Source organism: Gadus morhua, chromosome 10 (assembly GCF_902167405.1).
Source record: "Gadus morhua chromosome 10, gadMor3.0, whole genome shotgun sequence".
In the NCBI taxonomy this organism is placed as follows: Eukaryota; Metazoa; Chordata; class Actinopteri; order Gadiformes; family Gadidae; genus Gadus; species Gadus morhua.
Genome location: NC_044057.1, coordinates 16,994,644 through 17,004,523, shown reverse-complemented (window position 1 = coordinate 17,004,523; position 9,880 = coordinate 16,994,644).

Sequence of the window (9,880 nt, the reverse complement as noted above, 5' to 3'; positions counted from 1 at the left end):
TACCCAATGTATCCCCCCATGCCTGCCATCATTTTAAAAACGGCCCCTTAATGTAATTCGAAGGGTGCGGCGCTGATGTCACTTCTGGGTACTATTCCACTTAATGATATTGTTCAACAGATAGATCCTCGCACCGAAACCAACCAAGGCAGTGTAAAGTTCAGGGCCAGGTATAGTGGCATAAGCCTCCTATCTCTTTAAGCCTGCGTTTCATTTCCCAGCAGAAAGAGCATTTTTCTATTGACTCGGCAGAAAGGTGATTTATGATCCTCCGCCCTCGGGAAATAAGTCTTCATTCTGTCAATTTTTATTCCTTTTTGAGTTTGCTACGAGAACAGACCATTACATCCACCCACATCCCCCCCCCCCCCCCCCCCCCCCCCCCCCCCCCCTGGGGGGTGGGTGTTATGGTGGGGGGGGGGGGGGGGGGGGGGGGGGGGGGGGGTGAGAGGATGTGATGGTGGCTGGGGGGATGTGCGAGGATGTGATGGTTGCTGGGGGAGGTGGGGGGTGGATGAAATGGTGTGTGTGTGTGTGTGTGTGTGTGTGTGTGCGTGTGTGTTGGGGGGGGGGGGGGGGGGGTCATCAAGGTTCGTTCAGTACCTAAAGCAACGGCGTGTCCGCGCGGCTCTGGAGGCAGTCTTCCAGACCAGCGCGTCACGGTCCATGGGGGTCCATGATGGCGGGGAATGCGGGGATAATGAGCACTTGATTTACACTCGGTCTGCTCTGAGAGAGGGCTTGTTGGTTTAGTTCTCAAGGATCCGCCGGCTGCTGCTCCTCCATGCGACTGCAGTCATGAACTCAGCCCTGACACAGTGATGCCCTCCTGCAACCGAATCAGAGATTCTCAGAGGATGAACTTACAGGAAGCAATCTCATCAACCCGCACGATGTGATATGAGGGGCCGGTTAGATCCCTCCTGCACACGTTCCCTACTCCCCATAGAGACGAAGTGAACATTAGTACACTAGTTAGAGAGCAAGTTGCCCAGGGGCGGATCTAGGTTCTGACTTTTTGAGGGGCTCAGCCCCCAGGAAGCCATAGAGAATGAAAAAAGGGTGGAGCGGCGGTTATTCTATCTACAGTATTTATCTACTTATCCAGCACATTGATTATTATTAACAGTCTAATGGTTTATTGTCAGAAAAGCACCAACCTTTTGTAACAGTTTAACCTAAGTTAAACTCATAATGTCTGTATGAGTATTTCATTCCAGAGTAAAGGAATATTAAACAAATTTTGCTCTTTTGAAGAAGAAATAAATTAAAAGCATTGATAGAATCACCTTGTGGTCAACTGTCAAGACATCTGACAGTAATGGTTTTAAAATGGAGTAAAGGTTTTAAAATGAAGCATTACCTGGTCATTAGTGTTCCAACAAAGTTGGAAATCTTTGAATTATGGTTCTGATGAGACTTGCTATCCTCTTAAACAGATGAATACAAATAGAACAGCCGAAATCAGTTAGGTGTGCTCGTGCTGCATTTTTGGTTTCGTCAAACAGGAGACGCCCACCCACTAATCAGAGGTAAGAGATTCATGCAGGAAGGTTGCGCTCGATTTCAGCAGCCCATTTCTTTTTCTACCAATCAGATCACTTCATCAACAGATCAAAAAAGAATAATATAGATATAGATATAGGGAACCACCCCCCAAGGATCCATATATCTATATATGTAGGTTTCTATAGATCCGGGGGGGGGGGGGGGGGGGCTAGGTTCCATATTTCTATATGTAGAGTTTTTTTATTTTAAAGAGATTTAAGGTAGCCTTTGGGGGGGGTTTGCACACTAATTACGTGACAGAAATCGGTCTGCATGATGTATGGGCCTATCAATTATGATAAAACCGTCACACTTGGTAATGTCATTAATAACCCATGTGCGCAAACTATCTTTATGCGATCAATTCGATGGCGCTTAACCGCTATGCATCCTGGGATATAGTGCGAACAATTTATTTTTTGTATTAGTATATTAGTATTAGTATTTATTAGTGTAGTAATAGTGTTTGTCAACTAGCAATTTGGACAAACATACTCCCTCGCTCATGATGCAATATAATGTTTTTTTAAAACTAAAGGGTAATTTGCTTGACTTATGATGTACACATGATCACTAAGGTCCTTTTTTTAAATGTGCTTTGCTGCAGTCACGTTTCCTGTTGTCAGTTTGTTTCAACACAATTATTTACTTGTATGTTCTTGCATTGGGTTTTGTTGTGAATGAACGGTGTTGTTAATCAACAAAGCCTCCTATTATTTCAAGAAGATGCACATTTTTCTAATAACAGAACTGTAGCGCCAAGATTAAAATTAGCACAGTATAGTGGAGTCACATTGTAGCCCCCCCCCCCCCCCTTGGGGACACACTATACAGTTTGTAGGCCTGCACTTCAAGTGTACAATCAAACCTAAGTGCTGTTAATGCTCATTAAACACCAACATGGAAGCTTAAAAGATTAAAAAATTACACATCCCCAGGAGCGATTAACTAGTAGAGGAGTATATATATATATTTATATGACTGCCTCGGTGTTTTACCATCAATGAAAGGATCGTCTTTTTGTTTGGTCTTTCTCATTTATTCCTTTCTCATTTTGGGCTGGAAACCATCTATCGCCAAGCGGTTTGAAAAGCATCCATTCAGTGGTCTCTGCCGTCATGTCTGCGTCAACTCGCCATCACATGACTCAGCTTCACGCCTTTTCATGTGGTGTGTTAAATACAGCGCTGTTTTGACACAGCAGGCCGTGTGTTTGCGTGTGTGTGCGTGCACGTTTGTGTTTGCGTGGGTGCACAAGACTGTGTTTGCTAATGCAAATATAGTAGAGGGTAAAAAAGTAAGTGGTGTATCAGATTGCTAATTGCAATTAAAGCTAGCAAGAGCACCGTGAAGGGACACAAATTATAGACAGCAGCACGCTGAATGCAATCAAACTGGCTTTCATTAGACGCCTGCATTGAAATCAGCTAATGATGTCAGAAATTAATAGATAATGTAATATGATATAATAAAATCATAAAAAGAACACAAACAAACAGAAAACAAGACAAAATGTTCGGTAGGGCCCAGCACAGCTCATTGTAAGCCACGAGGGTTTGAGTCCCAGCTCGTGTCATGTGTGTGTGTGTGTGTGTGTGTGTGTGTGTGTGTGTGTGTGCGTGTGCGCGTGTGTTTATGAAGGATTCTGTTTTCTCTCTCCGCTCGCATGACTGTCTTCTGATTGACTGTCCTCCAAACTCCCAAGGATATGCAGATAAACAAATATCTGTGTAGCGTGTCTGTGTGGGTAATGAGTGTGTGTCTGCTGGTAACACAAAGTTGACCAGAGTAGCATTATATACTTCCTTGCACACTTCCTGATGTGTGTGTGTGTGTGTGTGTGTGTGTGTGTGTGTGTGTGTGTGTGTGTGTGTGTGTGTGTGTGTGTGTGTGTGTGTGTGTGTGTGTGTGTGTGTGTGTGTGTGTGTGTGTTTGTATGTGTGTGGATGATGTGTGTATGAATGCAAATGTGCATGTGCCCCGGCTGAGATCTTTATGCAATAGCCGTGTGTGTGTGTGTGTGTGTGTGTGTGTGTGTGTGTGTGTGTGTGTGTGTGTGTTATCCAGTTGACTGCTGTGCCATCGTCCTGGCTCCCTGCCCATTGCGAGCTTCGGTCGCTCGTATATTTCCGCATGGCACCAAAGGGCTTGTCACAGATGAACACCAAACACTGTGTGGTTGTCAAAGGAATAACTATAAGAGCTGTGTGGAGGCCAGTCAGAATAAAAACAACATAAAACACGCCATAACATTGAATAATAATAACCATAACAACATCATCGGAATAACAGCAAAAATAAACAGTTGATAACCAGGGTATCGCATAACGCCTTGCTGTAGATCCAAGAATGTTTGAGGGATTATGGATTTATGAACACAATTAAGATCAACAAAGATTGCCAGGTATTATTGCCCTCTCTATTTCTAAAAATAAAACAACATTACAGACACACTAGGATAGATGTAGAAGTATGATAGATGTATAAGGTATGGATATAGTTGGCACATGAAACATGGAGGTGTTCAGACACCACATACTGCAATTGGATTCTCCGTCGGCAGCCCAATATTAAAATCTTGGATTCCCCCAGTTCTGTTTGACGCAAGGAGGCTCTGATTTCAGGCAAGCTCCAAAGTGCATGGCTGTTCCCTGTATAATGACTCTGATTGGATGATAGAGTAATTGAATGAGTTCCTGAGGTTCTCAGGAATGAATGATTGAATCAGAGCCCTATCCAATTAATGGCAAAGGGGGAATATCGCTCAAAGCTGAAATACCCAGACACACCGTTATGCTGTCTCTCTTGGGCTACACCTCACTCTCAAGAACAGTTTCCTGGATAAAGATAATTATGCTTAATGTTATTGGAGGGTAGACCTTGCACTGTGTATATCACGGACGCAAACGCCACAGCCTTGACTGAAAGCCTAGAAAGATTCGGCCTTGGTAAGCTGTAATTCAGCATGAATGTGAGCCACAGACTTTCAGGCCCTGGAATGTACACACATGTCTACATTTACTAGGGTGCATCTAAAAAAAGTGCCATTTAACACGTATACAAACAAAATATTGTCCAGACCAGACCCAGTTAGCCTTGTGGATACGATCTGGCTCTGTGAATTGAACAGTCATCCAACTAGAAGCCAATGAGATGATTGTTTGTTCTGCGGTTTTCGCCGTGGTCCTAAATGCTTTTAGATTAGGTGTCACTGAAGATGCGGGCGAATCACAAATACTGTAGATAAGAAGAGATGTCCATCATATGACAGATGATAACATAAAGACCCTGCCATGGCTTGGTTAAAGAGGGAAGTTTGTTCTTGTGCAGCTCTTGTGTTAAGGGTGCAATACGAGGGATGGTCTGCAGCAAAAACACCGCCCCCGTACTGTGTTTGTGAGCCTCCAGTTTCCAGAGAAACATTATATAAGGTTCCCCGATGGGGAGGCAGTCGGTGGTGCTAGTGGGTGGGGGATCCTGTCTCCGCAAGACAAACGCCCTACACCTGCCGTGCAGGTTCTGGCCGCTAACCGAAGTCAAAATTGATGTTCCGATTGGGTTCTGAAATGGCATAGGGGTTGTCATATGAAATCAGGATGATGCATTCTGGGAGATGTAGCTGAGATCCATGATGAGAATGACCCTTCCTCTCCTGCAGAAACTATCGGTATATCTCTCTGGAGCACTCCACTCTCTCCTTCTCTCTCCTTCTCCAACACACTCTCTCCCATCCCTCCTTCCCACTCCGTCTACAGCTGACTCTCTCCCTTCTCTGCCTCTTCCTCTACCACCTCTTTCCTATCTCTCTCGGAATGCTCCCTCTCCTTCACTCTCCTTCTGTCTCCCTCTCCCGCTCTCTCCTTCTGTTCTGTCCTCTCTTCCTCTCCCCAGCTCTCTCTTCCCCACTCCCCTCCTTCTTGCTTTCTAGCTCTCTCCCCAATGTCCCTCTCACACGCAAGTGCTGCCACTTCTGCTGTGCTTCAATTAAAGGTGTGTAGGAAGACAACCCCCCTAATTGTATACTGCAGAGTCAAAAACCCAATTTCGATTTCAATACGTGGGGGCGTGTGCCTGTGTGTGGGCGTGTGTGTGTGTGCGCGTGCATGTGTTTGTGGGTGCATGCGTTTGTCTGTGTGTGCCTGTGCGAGTGCGAGTGTGTACATATGTGTTTGTGTGTGTGTTTGTGTGTACATACTAGCGTGGATCTCTGTGCATGTGCACGTGCTTGTGTGTGTGTGAGTGTGTGTGCATGCATGTGTTTTTGTGTGCATGCGTTTGTCTGTGTACGCCTGTGCGTGTGCGAGTGTGTGCATAATATGTGTGTGTGTGTGTGTGTGTGTGTGTGTGTGTGTGAGTGTGTGAACATGCAAGCGTGGGTCTGTGTGAATGTGCACATGCTTGTGCATGTGCACCTGCTTGTGTGTGTGAGTATGTGTGTGTGCGTGCATGTGCGGTGCTATGAAAGGTCCCAGCGATGGCCTTGCATTGCGATCCGTCACTCACTTCATTAGCCGTGCTCCGAGGCAGACAGGACAAGTGGGGAAGCGATGATACCAAAGTGCCTCGCAGGCTGTATGTAAGGCCTTCTGATCAATATTCAATCTTAGTTATTTCACCTCGCATTACACTGGGCTGGTCAATGACTGGAAACCATCGGTCTGCTCAATGAGACCCAGGATCGCTTAATCAGTCTGAGTAACTTCAGCGCGGTCGATGGCCGCATGTTAGCTAATGTGCCCGGAGGATATATACAGTGAGTCCTCTGCGATGTATAACACATTAAGAGTGCTTCCTGGGAACACGCCGCCCTATCAATGGGGAGGAGGCGGGGCTTCTGAAGGCGGTTGTCTTTAATGTGTTTGTTGGATGGATGGATGGCTGGGCGGACTGGGTCGTTAGCAGGCAGGCTCTGACATATGCATGGCTGGATGGATGGACAGACGGATGGATGGATCGCCCCTTGATTACAACACTTATTGGATTATATCCAATGTGACACGTCACGACTGATTATTCTACACCTGCCCCTAACTTCACGCTCAAAACACACCAAAATATTTTATTACGGGATTAATAATTATTCCTTACTCTGTTGGATGCAAAAAGAGTGTCAATTGTTGAATCAACCTTGCTTGAGCTAAAGGTCAACGCATAATTATGTCTTCTCAGTTCCTGAAAAGAGAGTGTGTCTCCTGTAGAAACATAGAGATGGGTATGTGGGAGTGTGTTTGGACGATGGCTAGTTTAAGCAGCCTCACCTGGCCAGGTCTGATTGGACTCTGGGGCGGGGTGAGGCTAAACACTGGTTTCCCATTGAGTAATCAACATGGAGCACCGTTGTTCTGTGTCATTGGCCCAATCCCAATGTCCGGACTCACGGACTCACGTGAGTCCGTGAGTCCGCGTTCTCGCGAAATTATTAAGGCTTTAGGGCTGTCCCAATGTCGAATTCCAAAGGGCGTGAGGGTTTGGGTCCACACTTACCGAGCCCTTTCCGTGAGTCTGCATCAGTGCAGACTTTACCTAAGAGAATTACCCACGGTTCAAAGCGTTGTGACGTTTACCGCAGAGACCATAGGGAAATCCGGAAATTAGGAAGGTGAACAACAAGACAACGCTACTGATTAGTATGTATAGGCCAACACCTAATTCAATACATCCTTTATACTCTAGTAGTATTCAAAAGTAGAAATTATATTTTCTAATATCAATAAATTGCTGTAGCTGTTTCATTGCATTTACAAAAAAAAAAAAGAAGAGAATTCCCAAACCGGCAAGTATCAGCAGCATCTTTGTCATTAAACGTTGCCAAGGTAACATGTGCTCTCGTGAAGTGCTGTCACAATCCAATATATACCTATCTGAGCCCATGTGGCCTCACGCACTCACTCACTTAGCACCTGAGATCAATTAAGTCTGTGGGCCCTATCTTGCATCTGGCGCAAGTGACTTAGTCACTGGCGCATGTGTCGTTGCTAGTTTACAACTGGCGCAGAGCGTTCTTTTCCCACCACCGCCACTCGCCGGTAAATTAGGGATTGATCATGCGCCCCAAGGGGCGGTTCAGATGCTTTTTTAAGGGCGCATGCATACATGCGCATGCGATGCATACGGATTGCTTGTGCACCTCGCGCATACACTTTGCTTCTCCCATCTACCTAGCCGCACATTCTTGGTAAATTATTTGGGAAAGAACAGCTGATGCAGCGGTAATAAGTTGTACTTTTAAATCAATGCATCTGCAAACACCGTACAGCAAACACATATTTTCTTGACGGAGACATCGTGTAGGCCTACATGCCCATAACTTTTAGGATTGATGAGTATTTGATCGTGAAAAACATTGGTTTACCGCGAGTGAGTGTTAAAAAGAATGAATGAATGCGGGCGCGCGTGTGTGCTCTGTTTAAACACATGCAAACTAAACACGTAACGCATAATACAATCAATGGCAATGTCTATTACCGCGGGGACACATGCATATTAGGATAGCATACAATACTGATAAGAAACAATGTTTATAATGTATTGCGTATATCATTAAATAGAACCACAGTTACCGCATATCATGTTATATCATATACGTTTTCTTTGCCGAAATTTATTTGAGGACTCAGTATTTCTGAAGTTGTGGAAGAAAACCCCTTATTCCATGTGTGAATTAGGCCATATTATTTGGCAATAAACTGAGCCATTTGCAGTTTGAAATTCATGTGCATCTGTCTCATCGGAGACTGCAGACGCGCTGTCAAAATATCAACTCGTCCGATTCAAATGCGCTCATGGCTCTTAAAGGGGATGGGAGCTGGCACTCTCATTGGTTTGTTGGACGTTATGCCCAAACCACACCTACAGGTAACTAGGCTGCTTTAGACCAACCCTTTTGACACTTGTGCCGCGACGCAAGTGTAATTTATCCGCCTGTAAAATAGCGATAGCGCCGTAGAACCGCCCACAAAGCTACTTGCGCTTTGTGCTTCCCACTTGCGTTTCAGACCGTTAAAATAGGGCCCTACGAGTCCTTAATCCTTAGTCCTCAAGGCTCACTTTGGGATTGGGCCATTGTCTTCAACCTTACTGTAAACCTCATTCCCAACACCACTGCCCTGCCTCCTTTGTCGGGGAGGAGCCCAGCTGAAGTCACCTAGCATGAGTGTGGCACTGGAATTGCTGCCAGGTAAATACACTCCCTAAACACTGACATAATATTCATTGTACTTAAAGTCATTTATTGATATTTTCATGACTTCTTATTTATGATGAAGCATAAAAGCATGACCAATTTTGTTTTTTATTATAAATTTAAAAAAATTGAAATACTATTCACACTGAACAGATGCTATCGGCCCCCGAGCGATGGAAGGAACTCCCCAAAACAACGATGTTTATCATTGCCTCCCTTGTTTCCTGGTCAGGGTGCATGGGCCGGCATGAGATCTGGATTTACAAGCATGCTTTGTAAAGGCGCTTTGATTCATTTCCTACGGGCCTTGGGGTGTTTGTATGCACAAGGACGGTCATTATGTCTCATTGGCGAAACAGCCTTACCTTGCCGTCAATATTACGTACTTGAATGCCTGAGTGTCTTTTCCCAACCCCTATGTTTTCAACTCAGTAGAGCCTAATAAGTAGCCCTATTAGCCTTTTATTGTGAGATGACACTCAAGGCAGTACCTTCCTGGAGAGGGTATCTTGATTGTATGATTGGGACTTGTCATGAATAGTACAATAGGAATTAACTGTGTCGCACAACATTCCCACCATCAATTCAATGCAAAAACCGACTCTATATCATACATTTTTTTCATTAGAATGACATGAATGTGTTTATTATTCCAGTTTTTACACGATGCTTCCAGGAACACGATGCAATGCTCCCAAACAACTTCACTTGAGATGGGCATACTCAACACTGAATCTTTAAGTCTGTTTTCAAATGATTATCATCAAAACATGAAGTTTTGCATTCTTCTCTTGCATGGCTCCGACATCATACTTTATAGTGGGGCTTCTGTTGAGAGTACTTGGCCCAAAATGGTTATGAGATTAAATCCTACACACAAAGAATGATGATACAATGACGTTTCATGGCGTCAAGATAATAAGATGTGAAGGGCTTGTTATGAACTTCAACATGATGGAACCTAAAATACAATTAATGGGCGTCCCTGAACCAGGATCTGCTTCCAGTTCACCTGATAAAACAGAATGCATGACAGGCATTATCATATACGTCCAAACAGATGAATTGCATTAACAGAATTCGAACACCGTGAAGCTCAAATGGCTTCCTCACCTACATCATCAACATTCTCTACTGACCCCAGAGTTG